Here is a 25547-nt window from a genome sequence, read left to right on the forward strand (position 1 = left end):
TGCACACTGTATAAACTAATCCCCAGCTGAGCTCTGCCGCTGTACTTCCGGCCTGCTTACCCTATATGAACCCCAGACCACCAGAGTCAGAGCCAGGTGCCCTGGGAATGACACTGATCAGTGCCTGTCGACATAAATAAATTTGCCTCTAAATCCTGGGTATCATTTTGGTGTTTCTACTTGCTGTTGCAACTAAAAATAGAATAAACGGGGCTGGGGATTTAGCTCAGTGGCATAAGTGCCTGCCTCAAAAGCAGGCAGTCATGAGTTCGATCCCTGGTACCAGTAAAAACAAAAAAGCCAAAAAAAAAAAAATAGAATAAACTAAAAATAGAATAATTGGAAAAAATCTCCCTAACAGGATATATGGTATTTACCAAAAATTGGAAGCAACCCTGATAGTTAATGGTGAAATGTTCGAAGCATTTTGTTTAAAGTCAGGAACAAAGCTAAGTGGTCAGTTATCACCGTTTCTACTAAACATCGTTCATAAGGAGCAAGCTAAGATCTGGAAGGGAAAACAAAACTACCATTAATCATAGAAAATATGACAGTATATATGAACAAACTGAGAAATCATTAGCACTAATTGAATTCAACTCAGTCATTTGAATATATATATATATAAAGCCAGGGATATTCCTATATGCTAAAAGACGAAAGTCTTTTCTACAAAGAGCCAAGTAGTAAAGATTTTAAATTTTGCAGGCTTATGGTCGCTACCTTAACTGTTCAACTTCACCACTGTAGTGCAGAATCGGCCACACATAAATAACCTGTAAAAAAATGGGGGAGAGTTGTAGTAACGTCTTACCTAGAAAAGTAGGTAGCAAGCCAGATTTCACCCACAGGCTACAGTTTGTGTTCCCTGCCATCCACCACTGCTGAAAACTTAGAAAAACTAAAATTGCATCTGCTCTAGCTCCCACACTGGAAGGTACTTACAAATACATCCAAAAAAGAACTGTGCAAAACCTATTTGGAAAAAACTTTACTGAAAGACCTTAAAGAAAATCTCAGTAAGTAGATGAGAAAAGTCGATGTTTTAAACATTTTCAAATTCCCAAGTTAATTAATTCAATGAAATTCCAATAAAAATGCCAACAGTGCTATAGTGAAACTTAATGACTCTCTTCCAGATTTTATGTAGAAGCTAAGAATAATCAAGACATTCATGAAGCAGAGCTAGGCAGGGAGACACACTTTATTAGATGTCAAAGTTTATTGTAAGATGACAGTAAAGCAACCTAGCTTCGCAAATGTATAGATCATTTATTTGATTTGAAGAAAAAATAATTCTAGGTACAGACCCACTCCTGTATGGGAACATAATATATGACAGTTCTGGTGTTGCAGGGCAGTAGGATAAATATCAGCTGGTTAGTAACCGGTATCACATCAGAACATACAATACCAAGGGCAGCTGGACCTCATTTAATGCAAAACTCCATTTCAGATTCATTAAGTATCTAAAAATTCAAAGCTTTCAGACAAATTAGAGGACAATATAACAGCATATCTTTAAGATTGTGAGAAAAAGAATATCCAAACAAGACAGAAAGGAAGGTTTATAAGACAAAACATAAAAATTAATATTTAACTACCCCAAAATTGAACATTTCCATACATAAAATATCATGAGTTATGCTGAAAAAACAACACTAGAAAAGATATTTGCAAAGCATATGACTAACAAAGGCTCAGTATTCAAAGTAAAATGTAAAAATAAGAAAAATTCTCTGCCAGGCGGGATGGCAATCACAGCACTCTGAGGCTGAGGCAGGAGGATCTCGGGTTCAAGCCCAGCCTGGGCAATTTAGTGGCTTAGGGAATCCTTTCTCAAAATTTAAATTTTTTAAAAAAGGAACTGAAGATGGAGCGCCATGGGGAGGCTCTGGGTTCAATCCCTGTTGTCTAAATAAACAGTAAATCAGTTCCTCAGAGATGAATTCCTCACACCCTGAACACCGCCAGGAGAGCCGAATCAATACAGTGTGATTATCTTCCGTGTGGAGTCTCAATCATTCAAAAGCCTACTGCTTCCTATCAAAAATCCAGCAGCAATCAATGGAATAAATAAACTCCCAGCCGAGGATGACCTCTTTGGGAAAGCCCGAGTCCTGATGCTTGGCTTCTTCCGCCAGACAGTGGGGACACAGGCCATCATTTGCTGTGTCCAGTCTTGCTTGTCTCTGCTCCCTTGGAAAGTTCTAGTAGGGAAAGGAAGCCTCAGGCTGTGAGCGATCCTTGACAGCCCTGCTCCGGGGCGCAGGCCCAGACTTGGAGCTACCGGGCAGCGGTGCACAGCGCTGCAGCTGCAGGAGAGCCTCGGTGGGATTCAGCAGCGCCCGGGGTGAGGGAAGCTGCAGAGCAAACTCCATAAAGAAGGGGTCCGGATGGGCCGGCCAGAGCACCTGCCCGGCAGCAAGCACAAAGTTATGAGTTCGATCCCAGCTCCTGAAACATGAAACAAAGGGCTCAGAACAGAATGGGAAGCAGGGAGGCGGGGAGCTAAGAGGGAGAGAAGGAGCGCACACTTCCCTGGGGTCAAAGGCTTTTACTCAGATTATGGTGAATTCCAAGCCAACACTAAGCTAGGGAAAACAGCAAGATGAACTCCCACCAGGGGCTCAACAACTGTCAGTTCCTGCCATGCCTTTAGTCTTCAGTTTTTATCATGTTTATTTGGAATTAGTTCCAGACATCTTATCATTTCATTCACAAATATTTAAATATGGTGCCCTCAAAGAGGAGGATGCTCTTCTAAACATACCCACAATACAGTACTGCTTTTTTTCTCTTTCTTTTTTTGGTGGTGGTACTGGGGGTTAAACCCAGGGCCTCATGCTAGGCAAATATTCTACCACTCAGTTACAACTTCACCCTTTTTAAATTTTTATTTAACAAAAGGTCTTGCTAAATTTCCCAGGCTGGCCTCAAATTTGTGATCCTCCTGCATCAGCCTTCCAAGGTATTTGGGATTACAGGTGTGCATTAATACATCTTTTTAAAAACCAGTAACTCTTTAACATCCTTGAGTAAGCAGCATTGCTGAATTTTTCAAATGTTTTACAGTTTGTTTACTTATTACTACCCACGCGTTACTCTCAGGTGGTAAATCTTTCAAACCACAAGTCCCTCTCCTGCTCATCTGTTTCCCTCCTAGATGCTTGGAACTATAATTTTTAAAGTCTAACAAAAATAGAACATGGAAGGGTGGGCTCCCTGCAGAGCCCTCTGTGGAAGACACTGAGCCAGTGGGCCAGGCTCATCTTGGACTTGGCTTTGATCAAACCGGGGGTCCAAGCCCATCTCACCTTAAATCTAGTGGTGTAACCATTGGTCTACCATGAAATGGTGCAGGCCTGCTAAGGACGGCCTCTGTCACTGCAGGAGCTCCTTCCCGAAGCTTAAGAGGCCAGTTTCTGAGTGGCCTTCTACAGCCCGATTTCCCTAGGATTTATGTTCCCTACATGAAGCAACCACCACTCAGTCTAGTCTCCATGAAGACAGCCGTCCTCAGCAAAAAAGCATTGACCTAACAACAAACTCGGAAATTTTGAATTATTTACCAAACATGGACAGAAATCTAATGGCATATAGTAAAGTCTTAACACACATTAGATATTCTTGGCCTTTAAAGCAAGAAAATTTGCTTGTAACATTTTACATGGTGTTTTTTTAAGTGCTGAAACATATGCTCATTTTTGTGAGTTTCTATGAAGCCCTAAAAATGTTTACCACATGACAACTTAGACTTCTTCACTGCATCCCGGTAGTCGCTCAAGGAATCAATGTCCTCACACGCCTTATTGCTTAAAATTGAAATTCTAGCCAGACACCTTTTTGGAGACAGACTGAGAGCTTTCCCTTCTTGTGTTATGTCAGTTGGGGTTCCCCAGACGAATAGAATCGGTAGAATATATAGCTTATGATATCATGGGAGGGGATTTATCAGGCAGGCTTCCAGGGCCAGACACAGAGAATCCACAGGGGCAGCGGCAGACTCGGGGATCTGGTCAGAGCTCAGCCAAGACTCTGGAAGCCACACCCGGGGCTGCATCAAGGCTGAAGGCCCGGAGCTCCCTGGGCGCTACCTGTGTGCCTATGCCTTGGAGGCCGAGGACACTGGAGACCTGGAGGCCAGCGTCCAAAGGCCACCGCAGCAGAGGGACCTGCTGGGAAAGATGGAGCTCTTCCAGGATAGCATGCTTCCTTCTTTCCCTTTTTATTCCATCCTGGCTGCAAGCTGATTGGTTGTCAGACACCCCGGAACTGTGCCACACTGGTCTCTAGGTGGCTCCTTCTCCATCGAGCTGGTGCACCACAGTTAACAGTCACGTGGCCTCCCCGAAGTAAGGCCTCCCTTATGGGCAGGGGACACGAACAAGGACTGGAGCCACATGAGGTGAGAGGCCTCGGCGGGACAGGGGTGACAGGGACCTGGGAAACAGTGGAGGGGCGCCAAGGAGGAAAGTGTTTCGGGGGCCTCTATTCTGACAGCTTGGCCTGTGGGTCTGGTTTTGTGCCTGCAGCACTAAACATCTTTAAAACCTACACAGCCCACAGAAGTTTAAATCGATTGTAATATTCAGTATCTGGTGTGGTGCAATGAAGTAAGATGTTCTTACATATTTCTGGTGATAGTGCACGTAACAGTATAGTACAGATATATACTATACGTATGGTATAGATAGTATAGTAATTTTGGGCCTATGATTGTGTCTTAAAAGAGTATATCCAGTAAGTAGTAATAAAACCCAAAATGTGTAAATTTTGTTGTAAAAAAGAGAAGGAAAAAAAGTGCTCTAAAAGATACAACAGCAAGTGTGTTTAGGGGTGTTAAATAGCTGACCATATTAATGTTTTTGGTTGGATCATTGAACACAACTGTTTGCAGTCTCACTGTTTGAATGTCCACTTTGTATGCTTTGATACTGTGACTTGAACAACTATCTCTAAGATGATAATATGTAATCTATTAACTGGTGATTTCTTACTTTTTTTTTTTTTTTTGTAGTTCTGTATTACTTGTACCCTTACACCGCTTTGTTTTGTTTTGTTTTTTCTCTTTTTCCTTTTAAATAAAATTTTTTAAAAAAAGAGTATATCCTGAGGGGTTGGGGGTGGTAATTTTAGCCAAAAGCTTGAGGTACCAGGAAGTTGGTTTATTGTAGGACTCTTGGTTATGAGAAACTCAAGTGGCTTAAGCCAAAAGGGGGAAAGCATACATTCATGTAAATAAACCACGCAGAGTCAGGTTTGGAGCAGAGCTCAGATGAACTGGACATGGGGACCCCATGCCATTCACACACACACGCAGTTGTGCATGGACATGTAAATGGGCCCACGCGTGCACGGACACACACATGCGTGTATCTCATATGCATGATCTGAGGTGCTGGCCTCGCCCTCTCGGCTTCCAGAGGACACTGCAGGAGCACCCAGTGACACTGGGGCACCCCTTACAGCAGAGGAGCTGAGGGCACAGGGCCGCAGCCTCCGCCTATGCTGCCAGGCCATGGCTGCCTGGCTCTGTCCTGGCCCCTCCCCTGGGACCCTTCCCCCAAACAGCCTCATCTGGGTCCTCCATCTCCCCTGCACTATCCTCGCTGGCCCCTGACAGTGACAGCACCCAGTATCTGAAGCCTTTAACCCACCCTGCACCCCGACGGTGCTGGTGCCCCTCCCAGGGCATGGTTCAGGCTGGGCCATGGCTCCAATTGAATCTCCCTGGGCCTGTGCCCTCTGGGCTGGGGTCTGTACTCTAGCTTTATCAGTCTCCCCTCCTGCTGTCCTCTCGGCTCCCCCTGACTGTGCAACCCCAGCAGACACAGCGCCACCCCTCAAGCCAGCTGTGCTGGGCTTTGTACACCCTGTGCCGTGGCGTCCCTGACCCCATGGAGCCCAGTCTGGTAATGTCAGAAGCCCTGAGCAATTCAAGGCTGGGCCAGCAGGAAGCCACTGGCCCTTTGTCCTGCAGGGACACTCTGGGGACATGCTTCTTAAAGTTTCTCACTGAGCACCAGCACCTCAGATCCCACCAGCCCAGCAGCCCAGCCCAGGTTATCTGGGGTTGGAACCAGCATCATGGAGGCGGTGACATCTTGGCACCACCTCATTGTGGGGGTAGAGCTGTGCTGTCACGTGGCAGGGGGTGGATGCCAAGGCGGTCAGGGTATTCTCAGGCAGAGGGACCCCTTCCTTTTGGGCTCTTCCTGTGAATAAACCCATGTCCTTGGCCAAGGTCACCCTGCCATGGGAGGAAGAGGATGAGACAGATGTGGTTGGGCAGCTGCAGTGGGCTCAATGCCTATGCACCCCTGAATTCGCATACAGAAGTCCTAACCCCCAGGATGGTGTTTGAGGTGCACCTCAGGGAGGAGGCAATCAGTCAGAAGGAGGGGGTGTCTCAACAATCGACCCATCGGAACTGAGGGTCAGAGTCCTTCAGGAAAAGACTCAAGAGAGTCACCAAGCTTCCCCCCCACCACAGACGAGGGTTGTAACCAGAAGACAGCACCATCCAGCTTCTGAGTTGGGCATAATCCCATCACTCCGGGAAGCTGAGGCAGGAGAATCACAAGTTTAAGCCCAACATGGACAATTTAGCAATGCAGTGATGCCTTGTCTCCAAAAAAAAAGTCTTTTTCAAGGGCTGAGGGTGCAGCTCAGTGTGAAGGCCCTGGATCTGGGTCCCACAGCCACAAGCAAAGGAAGACCTCCAGCCTCCAAGGCTGTGAAAATTAACTTTCTGTTGTTTTTCACCTCCCTGTCCAGGGTGGGTTGTTACGGCAGCCACAGGAAGACCCAGGAGGCCCCTGCCCCTTCACCCAGGTCCCGGTCGCCATCCAGAGGCTGCATGGGCCCAAGCTGTGCAGAATCAGCGCGCCTCGGTGCTGACGGTGGGCAAAGCAGGGCTTAGCAGTTCTGAAAGGAAGCGAGCGGGAGCTGGGGAAAGGTCCCCAGAGGAGAACTCAAGTGAGGACCCTGCACAGAGCGTAGAGGATGAGCTGAAAGGACGGAACGCCCCGCGCCCCGGTGCGTTTTTAGGATGTCCCAGGTAAGGGGACTTTTGTTTGCACAGAGCAACACCGGTGGTTACTAGAGGATTTATTTTTCCACAAACAGATATTACACTGCTGGCCAAAGGATGCGGAGAAAAAGCCAAACCAGATGAAAGCAGTGGAGCCAAAATTTGGCTCTTATTAAGGGCTAAAAATAAACAAGAAAACTGGCAAACTGGTAAGGAAGAAAAAGAGAAAAAGCCCAATGTTAGAGGTAAAAAGGGGACATTTCTACAGATGCAGCGAAGATTTTTAAGAATTGGAGAATTCTGAGAACAGCTTATAGGCATAAAATCTGATCGCAATCAATTGCATATTTGTGTCCCCATGGATTTCAAATGTGGAGGCTCAAAGCCCGCGGTGACAGGGCCAGGTGCAGCCTGTGGGAGGTGATGGCTTATGAGGCCAGGGCTGCTCCCCAACAGGATCGGTGCCCTGGGGAGGGACACTGGCCCTGCACCCTGACCCCATGGAAGAGGCGCAAGACAGTGGGCCAGGACCGTACACGACCCCATGGTGCCTCCTCCTCAGATGCCCCGGTCTCCAGCCCCACAGGAAACAATTTCCTGTCACTGACAAGCCACCCCAGCCCCAAAGAGCCTATGACACAGAGTAGGGTGGACAGCGGACTTGAAAAAAATGTGTCATCAAAACTAACTCAATAAGAAAAGAAGTTGCAGCCGGGCATGGTAGCACACACTTTCAACCCAGCACTTGGGAGGCTGAGGCAGGAGGGTCACTAGAGATTCCAGGCCAAACTGTGCTACGTAAGCAAGTTCAAGGCCAGCCTGAACTGCAGAGAGAAACCTTGTCTCAAAAAGAACCCTTCTGGGCCTCTCCTTTAAGAAGGCTTCACATTGCAGCCACTGAACCACTTTGTCAACAGTTTGGAATATTATTTGTTTGAAGAATATTTTTGAACGCTACTAGTATACCAGAGAGAACTAAAAGCCCTTGGGTGGTATTAAACAAATGAGCAATAATTACGGCACAATCTCCCTGGGCATACAGTAGCTGTAATCGGGGCTGGACATTGAGCTCAGCAGCACAGCGCCTGCCTGGCAAGTGCCAGGTCCTGAGTTCAATTCCCAGTACCAAAAAAAAAAAACCAAGCGACCATAGTCGCTGCCCTTCAGCACCACCCCAAGACGGGAGCTGACTCTGGGACAGCCTGGGATGGAGTTTTTAGGTCACGACCTTGCATGGGAGTAAAAATAGAGGCCTTGCCAGGTATGAAGGCCCATGCCTACGGTCCCAGCACTCGGGAGGCTGAGGCAAGAAGACTACCCTGAGTGCAGGGCCAGCCTGGATTACACCTCGAGACCCTGTCTCAAACAAGAGAAGGAAAGGAACCGAGGTCTTTCCTTACCCACAACGTGTCCAGCAGCTGGTCGCCTGAGCCCTCCGCCCGGCCCAGAGGACCTGGAAGATCGGTCATCACACCTGAGCGGAAGCTGGTGAGGGTGTCGCAGCCTCGAGCAGGGCTCACTCACACCTGAAAGCAGCTGGGAGCACCCAACGCGGCCACAGAAATGCGTCTCCAGGCAGCATCCACAGCCTCCACAGCGTCACCGCAGACAGCTCTCATCAGGCGACCACAGCTTACTGATCTGGAATACGCATTAGGGACAGCATAACTAGCCCCTCAAATCTGGTTTTACAGATGTTACCACTTAAAGTGATTTGTCTGCCAGGCATGATGACACACGTCTGGGAGTGCCAGCACCCCGGGAGGCTGAAGCAGGAGGATCGCAAGTTCAAGCCCAGCTTGGACAATTGAGTGACTTATTAAGACTCTACCAAAATAAAAATAAATAAATAAGTGAAAAGGGCTGGGGACATAGCTCAGGGCAAACGCCCAGGTTCAAGCCTTAGAACTGCAAATTAAAAAAAAAAAAAATGATTGTCTTACCTGTTTAAATGAATATGCTTCCATTTGCCTTGTCTGCGTCTTTAAGTATGAAGGCTACACCTGTGTAAAATGAGGGCCTGGTAAGGTCTCACAGGTGGCGTACAAGTGCCTGCAGCTCTGAAAACCAACTTGCATAATACACCCAGTGAGACCCAGTTTTACCCAGCAGGAGAAACCAGACACAGAGGGGACGCACGCTGAGACCACGGCCAGTGCCCTCGGTCCAGTGCCCTCATGTGACAGCCACGCCAGGACTCGTGGCACAGCCCGCCCTGGTGTGTGTCCTGTTGCTGCCACCAGACACCCGAGCAAGGCCAGTTTACAATGAAAACAGGTTCATCTCAGCTCAAGAGGCCCCAGAGCCTGGTCCCGCACCTGCAGGGCTTTCAGAGTGAGACAGGAGCTGAGGAGCCCCACCCCTCTCCACAGCTGGCTCTGAGGTGAGACCACACGCCTGTGACCTGCTCATCCACAGGCTAAGTGACACGTGAAATGTCCCCCACACCCAGGCTCTCAGGCATCCAGCCGGGCCCGGACCTGGGCCACACAGACAGGGCAGGCAAAAAGGCTGTGTGTAGGGAACAAGGAGAAGCTGGCTTTTTTAAAAAATAGGGCTTAAAAGAAGGCAAGGGGCATTAGGCAGGAAGAGCTTAGTAACCTCAGTGGTCAGAGTTCTCTGGCTGTCTCCTCGGTGGGCAAAGTCATTGAGGCGTCAGTGTAGATGTCTGGGTGTCTTCAGATGCCTCGTGTTTGGTAGAGTCCCTCTCTGTCTCATCTTCCCTACAATGTCCTGTGTTTGCCGAGGGCCCCGGTACCGAGCTGAGAACAGTGCCTCTGCTGCAGACAGGCTGGGTCCTGGGAGAGTCCTGTCCGTCCGCAGGAAGCCTTAGAGAGGGCACTGGTGGTCCTTGGTGTGATATGCTAAATCATCCATTTGACTATCCTAATCGGCCAATTGTGAGCTTAAAAAATGTAATGATTCTATATACCGGTGAGCCTTGTTGGAGGAGTAAGAAATGTACCACTGGCTGCCTAAAGGAGAATACTGAGCCCAGAGATTCAGATTCCCAGTTCCAGGCGCAGAAGCGACCTCCAGGCTTCCAACTGTGTCCTGAAGGAGAACCACCTGTCCTTTAGCTGGAGGACTGACGCTGCCGAAACCAAACCCAGCCTTCGTAACCTGGCTGAATTACGGCACACGTTTAGCACAGCCTCAGAGATGCTGGCTGTTAAAGTGAGGATGCTGGTGCAAAAAGAACCTGATCCTATAAACTGGGGTGGAGACTAACTGGAGGGAACCTCACAAGGCGCCAAGGTTGTCAAACTCTTAAAATCTGATGAGATTGTCTCTCCAAGAAACAGATTCTATATCCTCAGGTGCTGTCCTATTTGGATTTTGGAGGCAACATTCCCCACATAGATGTTTTACTCCGGCCCACTTACCGAGTGACCCTGAACACTGCTAGTTTTGAGTGGGCCCAGAGCAAGTGCAGCCTCTGCAACTGGTCCAGGCCGCTGTGCCGCTGGTGCCGTATGATCCAGCGCATCTATCTCAGCCATTTTCTCATTGCTGAGACGAAATTCCCAATACCCAAAGTTAGAGGGTAAAAGTTTGTTTGTCTCACAGCTTGAGGAGGTTTCAGTCCATAGCCAGCTGGCTCCAAGGCAGGGTGACCTGGCGGAGGAGCATCGCAGAAAGAAACAGTCCACAGCAAGCAGGCAAGCAAGATCACGTTCCCCCTCTTTCTGTCCCTTTTATTTTATGCAGAGCACCTGCCCTAGGGCGGTGTAGCACTCACACATTAATCCTAGCCAAAACTATGACAAACCAATTAGTGGACTGACTTAGTAATCACATACCCTTCATTCCACATCACACACTCCAGATCAGCCACCTCTGAAAAGCCCCCCTGCCCTATGACTGCATAAGAGTTTGGGGGGACATCTTGACACAAGCTATAGTAACAGCAAGTGGTACCTGAAGTACCTGGCAGTAGCAGGTAGAGATGCTGTTTAGGCCCCGATAGGCGAATCACAGCAGAAGCCTTGAGGATTTTGGAGCAAAGCTCTGCCATCATCTGCAGCAGCTACTTTTGGCCTGCTCCTGGGCCTTTGTGGAAACTGAACGCTTGACCATGGAACACTGGTTGTGACATAAGCTGCCCATCACAAGCTGGGAATTATCTGATCCACAAAGTCAGACAGTTGGATTCCCCAGCAACAGTCTATCATTAAATGGAAGTGGTATATACATGATCAGGCCAGAGCAGTCCAGAGGGTACACGTAAACTACATGACAAAGTTGCCCCAATGCCCATGGCTCCTACATCTGCCATATTGCCTTCTGCTTCCCAGCATGCACCTGTGGCCTTGTGGTGTGCACCTTATGGTCAGTGTCAGAGGAAGAGAAGGGTAAGTGTGGTTTATGGATGGTCTTGCACATTATATAGGCACCCCCCACAAGTGGACAGCTGAAGCATCCCAGCCCCTTCAGGACATCCCTGAAGGACAACAGTGAAGGGAAGTGGTCACAGTGGGCAGAACTTTGGACAGTGCACCTGGTTACACATTTTCTTGGAAGTGAAAATTGGTCAGACTTGTGACTGTGCACTGATTCATGAGCCATCGTCAATGGTCTGGCCAGATGGTCAAGGACTTGGAAGGAACATGACTGGAGAACTGGTGACAACACAGCTGGGGAAGTGTGTGGATGGACATCTCCATACGGGTAAGGGATGTAAAGGTATTTGTATTCCATGCAAACGCTCACCAAAAAGTCAGCTCAGCAGAAGACTCCAACAGTCAAGTGCAATGAGATGGCCACTCTCTAGACAGCAGTCAGTATCTGTCTTCGGTGGCCTGTCACTGCCCAGTGGGCCCATGGACAGAGCAGCCAGGGTGGCAGGGATGAAGGCTATGCACAGGCTCAGCAACATGGGCTCCCACTCACCAAGCCTGATCTGGCTACAGCCACTGCTAAATGCCCAGTGTGCCAGAGACCAACACTGAGTCCCCGAGATGGCACCATTCCCTGGGGGAGCAGCCTGTGACCTGGTGACAGGTTGATTATATTGGACCACTTCTGTCATGGAAAGGAAAGTGCTTTGTACCACTGGATACAGATCTGCTTTACATAACGCTTCTGCCAAAACTGCCACCCGCGGACTCATAGAATGCCTCCCTACCATCACGGGATTCCACGGAGCACTGCCTCTGACCAAGGGACACACTTCACAGCCAAAGAAGTGAGGCTAGGGGCTCCTGCTCATGAGACTCACTGGTCTAAAAGCAGCTTGGTTCACAGAATGGTAGCATGGTCTATAGAAGATGCAATCACCGCACCAGACAGGAGGAAACACCTTGCAGGCTGGACAGGCTCTCCAAGGCGGGATATGCTCTGAATCAGCATCCGCTCTATGGTGCTGTGCGTCCCATAGCCAGGACCCACTGGTCCAGAAGGCGAAGGATGAAATGGAAAATGGCACCACTCCCCATCACTTCTGGAATCCACTAGCAAAATCTCTGCTTCCCATTCCTGTAACTTTCTTCTCTGCTGGCCTAGAAGTCTTAGTTACAGACAGGAAGGCACAAACAACAACTCCACTGGGCTAAGACTTCTCCTGGTTGTTTTGGGCTCCTGACACCTCTGAGTCACCATGCTAACAGGTTGCTACAGTGTTAGAGGGGTTAATTGACTGACTAACCCCACTAACAAGAGGAAGTTGAATGTTTGCTTCCCAACAGAAGTAATTTTAAAGAATCCATCCAGAGTGCAGCAGATCCTTGAGATGGCTCCCTGGTATTACCGTGCCCTGTTGTTAAGGTCCATGGGAAACTCAAACAACCCAACCCAGGCAGGATGACAACTGGCCCAGAATTTTCAAAGTAAAGAGTGGGTCACCCCACCCAGGAAAGAACCGATACCTGCTGAGGTGCTGGCAGAAGGTCAAGGGAATACCAGGTGGGCAGTAGAATAAGGTAGCTATCAACGCCAGTTATGATCGCGTGACCAGTTACAGAAACAATCGGCGTAATTATTTCCTTCCTGGTTTGTTAACCTGTGTCTGTATGCGCACACATGTAGTAAGCAGATACATGATATTTTCTTCTTTGTCACTTGTCGGGGTCTGTGCCTAGATCCCAATTCCCCAAACGGGTGCACGGCAAACGCCCTAAGGAATGAGACATGCAGCGTGGTCTTTAGGCTGCAGGAGGAGTGAGATCCTTGGCAGAGCCGGTAACTCCGCTGGCTGGCCGGCCGACAGAGCCTGGACAGCCCGTATTTAATCAGAACAAGCAAGGAGCTGAGTGGACAACAGAGGAAACCTGAGCAGGACCGTGGGCGGGGTTCAAGGACCCCTCAGAGCAACAGATGATGCTAATTAAGGAAAACCATCCAGAAAGTCTCCAGGTGGCCTCAGCTGTGGCCTGTCTTGCCCCCTGAGGTGTCTCCTCATTCTCAGTTCAGCCATGCCACAGGGCCTGCACATCTATTCAACTTCAGTGGCTCCAACTGTCACTTAACACTGATTGACATAATATCAATACTTAAGTGTCATTAAACACACACTATAATGTTTAAATTCTGAAATATTGGAGAGGAATAAGAAAGATTCTGTTCTGGGGAGGAAACTGGTGCCTCTCCATCTGTGCCAAGGGTGGTTGTATGTGCTGGGTGTAACTATGAGCTTGCTGTTGTATCTGGAGGCTGAGTGGTTACGGAGAGGCGTCCCTGATGAGGGGTGGACTGACCGTTAGTGGTGACACTCACTTGACTGGAGTAAGAACCGCCTGGCACATTAGTCAAGTCCAGCACTGAGTGTCACTGGTGCGCAGGCCAGCACGCTGTGGGGGGAGACCCACCCCAGGTGTGGGGTGCTAACCAATAGGCTTGCACCCAGATGGAATAAAAAGGGAAAGGAGGTACCAGCTGCTTCTGAAGCACTCTGTCCTCTCCGAGCTGGCATCCTCTCTGCTGTTACCACCTTTGGACATCTCTTTGGAGATGTCCTTTGGACCGCTTTTGGACAGCTCTCTGATTTCCTATCTTCCAGCTCAGACTGGCTCCAGGGAGCTTCCAGGCCTCAGCCTCAGACTGGTGGACAGAAGACAGAGCGAGGAGGGTACGGCAGCGTCACTCCTGAGAGCAGGCTCTGCTCCTCCTGGGATGCAGCCAGTGCTGTCTTAGAACCACGACATCCCCAGGGCCATGTGCCAGGCCCAGCCCTGGAGCTGACAGAGCCAAGCATCGGGGAGAGGAGAAGACAGAGACACAGAGAGGGCCAAGCTGGTGCCAGGATGCACTCTTAACTCCCTCGGGAGGAAACCTAGAACCCAGGAAACCAGAGACGGTGATGATGGCACCATCACCAGCAGAGCTGCTCTCACGTGGGTCCCCACCACACAGGCACAGGGTGGTGCCTAAGGCTGAGCCCCACGCTGCCCAGCAGAGGGCCCTGGAAGATGCTGGTGGCCCCTCTATTGTGGGGGTCCCAGAAGAAAGCGAGGGGCACACTGGGCTGGGGACAATACGGGCAGGGAATGTGTACAGTTAGTGTGCAAATACTTCAATACCCAGAAAGCTGTAGACAGGTGTGACAGGTGCGTAATCTCAGCACCTGTGAGGCTGAGGCAGGAAGCTCAGGAGCTCAAGGCCGGCCTGGGCTCCATCCATAGCAAGAGCATGTCTCAACACAACACAAAACAGAAAGGAAATCATCATGGACACTGATGTGCGCGGGGACTGTCAGTGCTGCTTCCCTGAACACCACAGAGGCAGCCGGGAGGAGCAGCCCGCCTGCGAGGTCTGTTCTTGGACTTCTTGGTCTCTGCTCTTTCATTTTTGTGACCGAGGCACTTACTCAGCAGGTTTCTTGGAATTAACTCGACAGGGGCCTCGCACGCAGTACCCCAGAACAACCCTTGCCGCACACTCATCTCTGCCTCTCGTCCCTGCCCCGCTGCCTGCCGAGAATTGCTGGACAGCTGGGCGGCCAGGCGAAGCCTGCTGACCACAGTTAGGAGACAGCCTCGGAGAACATCTGTTTCCAATCGAGATTCCAGTTCCTGCGCTCTTTGATCAGCTTGGGATTCCTCTTCCCCTCCTCCAACAATCGAAAGCCTTGTGCTAAGTTTACCATTTCTAAGGGGGGGTGAACATTTTCTTTAGTGAGACACAGAGCGGGCGCAGGGCAGCATGGGCAGCAGCTTTCTGTTCAGGCCGAGAGCCAAACCCACATCCTACCTCAGCTCCCCACGGAAAGGTGGGGCAGACAGTCCTCACTGACCTTCCAGCCCATTACTGAGTATATCCCAAAACCTTTGCAGAAAATAATGTCATAGCGCACTGCCAGTGGAAGCTCAGCCTTCTGTGTCTCTATAATATTCTTCAGTGGGTCCCTTTCTTCACGGCTGCACAGCACGGTACAGTTCATACGCCCGTGGAATTCTTTGCTTGAGTCAGGGTCTTACTATGTAGGTTCAGGCTGCCCGTGAACTCACTATCGGACCCAGGGTGGCTTTGAACTCACAGCATTCCTCCTGTCCCAGGCTCCCGAGTGTTGGGCTTGCAGGCATGTGCCAGCACACCCAGCTGTGTAATTATTCTTTAGACACTCTCAGAAGTGGAAGGCCTGGGATACGTGGCATGCAGGATTTATAAATGGACATGTGCGCTTTCCAGAAAGCTTTTACCCAGGTACCGGCTCTGCCCTACTCTCCTCAGCCCCAAAGTCTTCATCGATCTGACGGTGGAGCCTTCGGTCTGCGTTTCTTCAGTCACTTGGTAAGCACTTTTTCAGCTGACACACGGAAGCCATGGACGCCTTGTGTCTTCAGTAGCACTGTTTACCTGCTTATTACCCACGAGGATTTCCTGCCCTAAAATTCCCCTCCGGACACTTTGCAGATTCCTCTAAAGAATGCTGACATTTGCATTGTGTCAGAATTTGTTTGTTTGTTTGTTTTGCAGTAGTGGAGACTGAAGCAGGACTTTGCACATCTTAGCAACTGCTCCACCACTGAGCCACAGCCCCGGCCTTTCAAAAATTTTTGAAACAGATTCTCAATAGACTGCCTTGAGCTTGCGACCCTCCTGCCTCAGCCTCTGGAGTCAATTTGATTAGAGCTAATCTCTAAGTGTGTCCCTAACAAACACAGTCAGACTGATGGTAATTACAAACTCACAGAATCCTACACAGAGGGCGTCATGAGGTTTGGGCTGTTTTATAGTCCTGCCTGATGTAAGTTAGGGTTTTCTAATGCCTTGGTTTCAGTATACTGCTCAGAGTAAATTCTGGATATTTCTGCTCTTGTCAAGGAGACCACTACGTTACGGTGCAAATGACCTCAGCTCTAGGTGTGAGTCCAGACCCCACCTCCCCATCACCGTCCTGTCCAAGTCTGGGCCAAGAGGACACACGCAGGGCAGAGCTGCTGGCCCAGCTCTCACGGGAGCAGCCAGGTTAGGCTGTGAGCTGTGGCCTCGCCACTGACAACCTGCGGCTTTGCTTCGCAGACAGACAGGTCAGTCCTCCCACCCTCCCTTCAAGCTCTGGCCAAGGGAAGGGGCCATGTGTGGCCCTTCACCTGCCATCCCTCACTGGCCACGCACGTCCCCAGGGTCCCCAGATGCCACCTCAGCAGTGTGCCTTACCCCTCACCGTGGACAGGGTGGAGACCACTCAGGACTGAGGTGCTGGAGTCCGGGCCCTGGGATGCTGGGGTATCTGAGCCCTCTGTGCCCTCAGCCTGCGTGTGTCTCCACGGCTTTCAGTCCCATGTCACCGACTGCAGAGAGCAGGCTTGCTCGGATTGAGACGGGTCCTTGTGTGCCAGGTCTCTGCACGCTTTTTTCATAAGGAGTATTGAATTTTTATTGCACAATGAGACAGTAATTAGGCTAAGGTAGATGTCTTGGTATTATCTATCTATATATACTAGATATACAAATGTCTGCTAGTGGAGTATATAAATTTTCATTTTAAATAACAGAATTTGTGGCTTTATTGTTTAATTTTAATTTTTATTTGTATTGGCCCGTGTTTGCAGCATGCAATGGTCACCCTCACGGTGGGGAGCTGTGAGTGGACACAGCTCTGCTCTTTGCCCACACCCTTCCCCCTCCCCCCTCGTCCCTCCTCCCTCCTCTCTCCTCCCTCCTCCCTTCCTGGCCTGGGCCCCTTCCTTTTTGTAGAGCATCTGCCTCCCTGTTTCCTATTATCCACTTTTTATTTTGCTCTTTGTTTATACTTTTGGTTTACTGCACTCTATTTAAACTTTTTAAAATCGGGAATGATACCACATTTGTCAAATGTCTTTTATCATTGTACTGAATGATGTCACAGGTGACCTGGTTTTTCTCCTCCACCCTACTGACGACGTGGGTCACTGTGGAGAGTGACAGAGCTGCGTGCAGACTCCTTGTCCCACTGGGGTTTTGTCAAACCGCCCTGTGTCCCTCTCTGAGGCTGTGGTGCTACCTCCCTCTCCCATGGAATCCTTGGTGAGCCCTCACTTCGAGGCTCCCAGGAGCCCTCGTCACTGTGTTATGGATCCCAGGGCCCTACCCCCAACACAGCCGCACACTGAAACCCATCCCCACAGGATTTGCTGTCTGCATGGCCTCCGGCACCTGCAGCTGCCCCTGTGTTCCTGGTGACCCCAGCTGGGTGGCTCAGGCCTAGTGCATCAGAGACACCCAACCCCAGCCCTGCACCTGCTGCCACAGGCTGCATGGCCTCATCTGCCTTCTCCCTTGCTTACCCACAGCAGCCTATTCCCTCCTCAATGTGGCACATGGCATGTGGCACATGGCATGACCTGAGGACACTCCCTGTGCACCTTGTGGCTCCCACTGGCCAGACCCCTATCGTCTCTCGCATCCCCTCCCTCGCCCTCTGAAGTCCTGCTCGCCACCCCGTGACCTCCCCTCCCTCTGGATGCCCACCCTACCTTGATTGCTCTTCTGAGAGCCCCATACATCACATGGCCGTCTTCCAAAACTCACGTTGGGCGTGGCTCTCCCAGGCCACTGGTGACATGAATCCCTGCAAGGTGGCAGTGCCTGGCACAGTCTCCGCAGAAGCCAGATGAGGGACAGTGCCTCGGGGCCTCAGGGCACCTCCTGTCCTGTAGAAGCTGACAGTGCCTGCTCCTCCCTGTCATCCCAAGCATGCGGCTAACCAGAGGGCTGACCACAGGGACACAACGAGGGGACTCTAGCGAGCAGAGGCCATGTCACTCCTCTGGGGCAGAGGGGCTCAAATATTTGCTAAATGGATGATTCAAGAAAAACCACGCACACAGGTGAGAGCTGGAGCCTCCCAGCTGACTGCTGTTAGGGGTGGGGTCTGGTGGGAGGGGCCGTGGACCTGTGGGCGTGGCCTAGAAGGGTTCACCCCTCCCCGGCTCCACCCTCCTCCCCATTTCCTGTTCCCCGTGGTGAGCCTTGCTCTTCCTCTAGGCCCTGTACCCGCCTTCCTTCCTTAGAGCCAGCAGACTCAGCCAAAATCAGTCCTTCGAGTTCCAGCGTCTGGTGAGAAGGTGACTAATACACCTGAGAAAGGCCCAGGCAGGGCACACGGGAGCTGAGACAGAGAGCACCCAGTGCCAGAGGAAAGGCAAAGTGGCAGCTGGACACAGAGGAAGGCAGGGCTGGCCACCACAAGATGGGACAGGAAGGAAACATAACGTGAAGGACAGGCACGGACCTGGCTGTGTGGGGCCCAGACAGCCACCATCAGGACGTCCCGGGACCATGGCATGGCCCCCTTTTTTTGGGAAGGTCACTGTGGCTGAGTGGAGAAGAGGTCACACTTGCTGACGGTGACGAGATTGCTTGTCTTGCATTGTGCTTTTCAGGGTCTCCTTCACAGCTCTGATGAGGACCTATGTTTAAAGCCCTCAGCCCAGTGAAGGTGGACAGAGGAGTCTGTCCCATCAGAGAAGCAGAGCTCTGGAACGGCTGTCTCCGAGGGTAAAGTCCGCCCATGTGTGAAATGTGAGATGCGGAGGCTGGAAATCAGTTCCAGCTGTTCCCAAAGCTGTGGGTAGCAGGCGGCTCCCATCCTCCTCTTCGTATGCCAGGGCCCCGCAGGCAAACAGCTGCAGAGAGGCTGGACAAGGCCGCTTTCAAGAGAGTAGACGCTGGGGCTGATGCAAAGAAAACTATGTGGAAGCCATGGCCAGGGAGGCAGAGGGCCAGCAGCAGAGACGGGGAGCAGCAAGAGGCTCTGCTTCAGCGCACTGCGCACAGCTGACAGCCACAAGCACATGGGGGACACAGGCCCCCAGCCGGGCCCCACGGCCTGCACCTTCCCGGCCACCATGCTCCATCTCACAGGCCACACTCATTACGCTAACCTTGCTCTTCCACCTCCTGTCCAGTAACCCACTTCCAGACAGGGAGACGTGAGCTAGATCTGCTTGGGATCATGGCCTGAGAAAGCGGGAGACTCCCAGCACTCAGGAGCTGAGGCAGGAGGATCAAGAGTTCAAGGCCAGTCTGGGCTGCAGGGTGAGTTCAAGGCCAACCTGACCCACGTAGGAGACCCTGTTCTCAAAACAAACAAAAAAACACAATAAAAATTAAAAAGAAACACCCTGGTCTTTCAGGCTTCTCTTGGACTTGTTCTCTGTTAGAAATCGGAGACACTCAGTGATGGCTCCCAGGCTGAGCGGATGAGGTACCTGTGGAAAGGGTTGTGCCCAGACTGTCCAGTGCCCAGGGGTAGGTGGCTCCAGTGCAGTGGGCAGCAGCTCGCCCTGTTCCAGCCCCTCCCTGCACCCCAAGCCCTGTCTCATCCCAAGGTGCAACAGCTTGGGGCCGGGTCCCATCCCAGCCAGTGACAGAGACAGAGACAGAAACAGAGACAGACAGAAAGGAATGGAGACAGACAGAGGGAGACAAAGGCCCTGGGTCCGGAACCCCAGTCAGCTCAGGCCAGGGCAGGGAGAGTGCAGACAGCTCCCAGCCGGACGTGCTGTGTCCCTGTGCCCTAGCGTGGCCGCACCGTGGCGTGGCCGCACCGTGGTGTGGCCGCACCGTGGCGTGGCCGCACTGTGGCGCCGCCTCCAGCCGCTTCTCCCCTTCCTGTCTGTGCCCTTCCCCCCTCGGCCCTGCGGACCACCTCACTTTCTAACCACAGCTCGCAGTGTTCTCCGCCTCTTCCCACTCCCAGCACTGAAATGAGAAATAAAACGGAAAAGGAGAGCGGCTGGAAATTATTTTTCACCCTGCTGCAAATGTTAAATTCGTCATTTTGCAGAGAAGACCGAGCACAACACACTTTTGTGGCAGCACCGCCATCCCCAGACAGGGGCCTGGAGCTGGCGACACGGCAGAGCCGCATCTCATGCGAAGCCCTCTGAGTCCCAGGTTACTCCTGGGGGAGGGGCAGCTGGACCACAGAACCTCTGACGCTGTTCCAGCTCCGGAAACTGAGCATCGCCTCCAGGAGGGTGGGTGGGCACACCTGGATCTCAGATAGCCAGGAAGCTGAGGCAGGAGGATGCCTTGGGCCCAGGAATTAAAACTAGTCTGAGCAATTTAGAGAAACCTTGATTTGGAAGGAAGCAAGCAAGCAAGAGAAAAGAAAGAAAGGTCAAACACAAGAAACATTGCCTCAGAATTTAAAATGTAAAATTGCTGAGCACTTGAAAAGAAAAGCTACCCTCCCGCTCCGTGTGTCCCCTTTGGTGACAAGGGCCTGGCTGTTGGATTCGACTGGGCGTTCCTGGCTCAGTTGTAAATCTGGAGCGGCTGTCCCTGTCCCTCCCTGACCCATGTGGTCCTTGGTCCTCCCAGCTCAGTGGGCTTCTGAAGCCGAGGTGGGGACCTCTTGAGTTCCCCGCTGCGCAGCAGCCCTGAGCCGGCCTCACCCGCCTCACCCATGCCAGACACCCTGGAAGGTACAGGTGGAGGGAAAGGAAGAGGGGCTAAGCTCCCCTCAGAGTCCCTGTGCCACTGCAGTCCCCTGCAGAGCACGTGAGGTGGCGCAGCCGTGGCCACCACCTTCTCCCCAGTCCCTCACAGGAGCCCATGGGGGGACCTACCCTCTTACTCAGCCGGGCCTCCCAAGTGGCTGCATCTCTGGACCAGTGCCTCAAGCCCTGAGCCCTCAGGACATGTAAGACCCGAAGACCACCTTGCACCCTGGAGGATAGCGCCCAATGACTTGGGAGACGTGGAGGAAACGGGGCCAGGGGGTCAGGGTGGCTGCTGGGCCCAGACAGCATGGTACAAATCCAGGCCCCTCCTAAGGACCTAGTGACAGTGCCCATGTGTATAGTGACCCCAAGGGCTGCAACACCAGCCTCCTGGAGTCACTAAAGGGGCACAACAATATCTACTTTCCAGGTTGCCATGGCAACAGAAACCCTTGAGAGGGGATGCCCCTCACCTGGGCCCATGCCCCCTGCTGTGGACGCTTTAGCCTCCAAGAGAGGCCCTTTGTTCCCACCCCCCTCCTCTGCTCCAGGTTGTGACCCCCACGTGGCCCTCACGGCTGTCCTGGTTCTGTTGGCCCCAGTGGCACGTGGTCCCAGGTACCACACTGGGCAGAAGCTGGGGGGGGGGGCGTCTCCTCTCAGCAGACAGAGACCCTCGAAGTCCCTGGCTTCACTGGGGGACCATCCTGACCCTCAGGAACTGCTGTCCCGACACCCAGACGAGCTGTTGCAGCTGCCCGATGGGGTGCCTGCAGGAAAGGCTCTGCCTGCCACTAGGAAGGGGTGTTTCCAGCACACTTGTGAACTGATTGCTTTATCTTTGTGACACTTTTTACCTTTCTTGGTGCAGGTTTGCAGCACTCGGGCAGCCACATCAGCCAGAGCTGGTGTCCTTCGCTGGACGCGGTACCATCTTCATCTCCATCCTCTCTGCCAAGGACCTGCATCTGCACCTGGTGAGCAAAGGCCCACTCCACGGGGGCAGCGGGGAAGCAGGCTGGGCCCCCAGGACTGGGTGCTCTGGGCTCGCCCCCAGGACTCTGGGGGCTGGGCCCCCAGGACTGCGCACTCCGGGCTGGGTCCCCAGGACTCTGTAGTCTGGGCTGCAAGTGACCATGGGCTGTGGGCCACACCTCTGTCCACTACAGCAGCTGGCTTGGGTGTCCCCTGCCTGTGCATCCCACACAGCCACAGAAGCTACATCCTTGTCCCCAGCCTGCACTTCCCTAAGGGACATGGAGCCTGCCCTGATCCTGTCCTATGGGCCAGGACACACTGGGGTCAGGTGGGCTCTGGGCATCACCAGGCAACAACCAGATCAAGGTCTAGACTCCCCCACCGGGTGCCCTCAGAGTGACCGGGCCCACGTGTGCTGTGTCCTCTCTGCCACACACCAAGCCCAAACTGGGTACCAGACCAGAAAGGGGTGAAGCTGAGCAGGGCCAAGGCGTAAGCCAGGGCAGGCGACTCTGGGGCCAGCATCTGCGAGCAGCATGGCTGTGAGACTTGCTCCGGGTGCTCCTGGGCAGCGGGGTGCGGTCACAGTGATTGTGCATGGTGCCACGCGACCCAATCTGGAACTGTGTCGTGCCCTACTGCCCATTCACAAGTCACCAGCCAAAAGTGCCCACCTTTTTAAAGACTTTATAACAAAGTGAGAGGAGGTTTTTTCATTTCGTTGATTACTTTTTTGTATCTTTATCAGTCCACGTGTGCAATGCTCACCAAGTGCATTCAGCAGGGACCTTGTCCACGCAGGAACACATCTCAGCCCACCTCACTTTTCAATTTTATTCTGAGACGGGGTCTCTGGGCTCTAACTCATGATCCTCCTGCCTCAGCCTCTGTATTATTTTTCAAGTCTTTTTAAAAAACAAAACAAAAATCCCAGCAAATCATATGAAGTTAACAAAAGCTCAGTCCCAAACCAAGACCTTCAGTTTTCTCCTAAAATTGACACCAGTCTGGTCGTCCCGCACAAGCGCCAGCCCGGTTTTCCCGGGCTCTGCTGCCCCCTGTCGGACGATGAGGACACTGCTGCGACCTGGAGCCGCAGTTTCTAGGATTCGCTCAGTGAAGAGAGGGGGGCAGGGCTTCACTCACCTTGTGAAATGAGGCCAGAGTAGTTTGTTTACAGAGAGGGCCAAGAAAAAAACCCACAAACAACAGAGAGGACCAAGAGGTGGGGGGCAGGAGAGGAAGCGAAGGGAAGGGGATGGAAAAGAATTAAGACTGTTCTGGTCACGCACAAATTCCCATGGAGGTGATCCTTAAGTACAGCAAATATGAAGAAAGGATACAAAGATTTTAATTACTTGCTTAAAAATATGCGTGCTTGGGCTGGGCTGAGGGTTAAGCTCAGCAGCACAAGCGCCTGCCTGGCAATCGCAAGGTCATGAGTTCAAATCCCAGTACCCCAAAAGAAAGGCCTGTTTGCTTTATGCTTGGAGTTCCTGCATGACTCCCAGCAGAGATGACTGTGTGGCCATTCGAGGACGGGTCCCACCCTGTCCTGCAGCTCCTGCACCTCATGGGCCACCTGGGAGACTCAGCACCTCAGCTGGGGGCCCAGAAGCCCAGGAGCCAGGCACACAGGATGCCCAGGCCTCCCTGGGCAGAGCCAACAGCATGCAGAGCACTGGGCAGAGGTTCAGGCCACAGCGAAAACAGCAGCCAGGTTGGTGCTCAGCACCCTCTGCCAGCCTCTCAGGGCCTGTACCCTGCACTCACTGTCCCAGGTGCTTCCTGCAGACCTGAGGGACCGGAAATACCCAAGGGACACCAATGACTGTGCGAAGCCAGTGGCTGTCACGGGCCTGAGCACTGGCTGTAGGGAGCCCCACTCGCTGCCCACTAGGCTGTTTCTGCAGGTGCTGGACACAGTGCCTGAGCACTGGCTGTAGGGAGCCCCACTCGCTGCCCACTAGGCTGTTTCTGCAGGTGCTGGACACAGTGCAGAGCCAGAAAGTGGTCAGCAGACAAAGCGGTTTTGTCTGTCAGGATGTGCGTGCCCTGAGATGCTAGTAATTAGTGACTGTTCCCCTGGCTTCTCACACCCAGGTGGACCCCGTGCCCCAGAGCAGCCTCTCAGCAGCGCTATGGTCCACGTGGGGTCCACGTCAGGGGCTGAGTTCTATGGCAGGGCTCCATACTCCGAGGTCTGTGGGTGACTCTTCCTCAGTTGTGGAGGAACTGGGTGAGGAACAGTACCCTTGATAAAGGAGGGCCACTTCCCAATCCAGGAGAAGTTCCAACCTAGTCTCAGGAGTTAAGGCGGCTGACAGCAGTGCGGTGTCCGTGGGAAGCAGCGTGCATCACAGCAGCTGTGGCCAGTCACCTCTGCCTGTGAGCCCAGGCACCGAGTCCTCCACCGTGGCTTGCCAAGGGAAGGGTTGTGCAAGCTCGTGCCAGCGCATACACCAGCAAGCAGGAAGCAGGGCATCACCCACCCTGCCCTCTTGGGAGGATCCCCACAGGCCGCTGGCTCCCACACAGCTGCCCCTGGCACTGAGCGGGCTTCACCTGCCCCACAGTGCTGGCCAGAGGTCAGGCCCCAGAGCCACGCCTCCCAGGACAGCCCAGCACTGGGCCTTAGCCTCCACCATGTCCAGCTCATGTCGGGTCCCAGGGATCTCACTGCTGAGTGCTTGTCAGACCTCGCTTTCCAGCTCTGCTCAGTCTCCGAGCATCTTCCTGTCCTAGCACCCGGGAACCCAGGCTGCCGCCTCCGACCGAGGACGGCTTAGGGCAGACCTGTGAGCAAATGCGGGGTCCAGCCACGGAACCCAGAAAGAAGTCAAAACCTCCTTCCAAAAGTAACAGAGCACAAAAGGTAAAGTTCCCTAGGGTTCTCAGAATCTACAAAATAAACTACCGAGAGCTGTCACGGTTCTTCCACAATGTTAGACTGCACGGTCCTCTCCTTCCGCCATGGGTCCCCGCTGCAAGGCCTGGGTCATCGGTTCTCTTCATCGCCCCCACTTCCCAGGATGGAGGGAGAGGTCCCCACTCCGCCTGTCACCCCATGATCCCCACTATACATCCCACCCAGGCAGAACCAGCCCCCAACCGCGCCCCTGCTGCGTTCCCACCCTCCCTGAGGACAGCCACCCTGCGTGCTTCCAGTAGGCCCTCATGCTCAGGCTCCATCGCAAGGCGCTGGTGTGCAGCTGGACCACAGCTGCGCTGCGCAGGTGGACAGTGCCGAGTTCACCTGGCCCAGCCCGGCAGCACAGCTGGGGCGCCGCACTTCTAACTCCATTAGACGCAGTAACAGCTGTGGACAAAGAGCCACAGCTGTGAAGATCTCCGCCCAGTGTTTGGTAAACAACCCAGAGCTGTTACTAAAATGGCACAAGGAAGGGGCAGTGTGGTGACAACAGAGGCAGCCAAGATGAATGATGGTCTACAGGGCTTCAGACAGCACGGCTTTATTCATCGGCGGTACCTGATGCTCACAGGGCACCATACAACCAGTTTAAAAAATACAGTGTGAAAAAAATTGAACAGCCAAAGAGATTAATTCCATCAGAGGGCAACGGCCCACAGGAAAACCAACGAGCGCGCACAGAAAACCCCACCCCGTCCCCTACGAACATTTCATTTCTCCTGTTTATGTT

At 52.3% G+C, this 25547-nt stretch overlaps 1 long non-coding RNA gene across 2 annotated transcripts; it reads right to left on the reverse strand.

Moving 5' to 3' along the window:
• Positions 1-1198: 1198 nt before the first annotated feature.
• Positions 1199-18339, reverse strand: LOC111755078 (uncharacterized). 2 transcript variants are annotated; one of them, XR_010050719.1, is made up of 4 exons: positions 17987-18339; positions 8980-9039; positions 8437-8677; positions 1199-2457 (listed from the first exon to the last, which is right to left on the reverse strand). It is a non-coding gene; the product is annotated as an uncharacterized LOC111755078 (long non-coding RNA). The 2 variants fall into 2 exon arrangements; XR_010050720.1 differs by lacking the exon at positions 17987-18339 and adding an exon at positions 10423-10661.
• Positions 18340-25547: the final 7208 nt, after the last annotated feature.

This window comes from Cavia porcellus, unplaced genomic scaffold (assembly GCF_034190915.1).
Source record: "Cavia porcellus strain 051 isolate PalLab524CR breed Dunkin Hartley unplaced genomic scaffold, mCavPor4.1 scaffold_12, whole genome shotgun sequence".
NCBI lineage: Eukaryota > Metazoa > Chordata > Mammalia > Rodentia > Caviidae > Cavia > Cavia porcellus.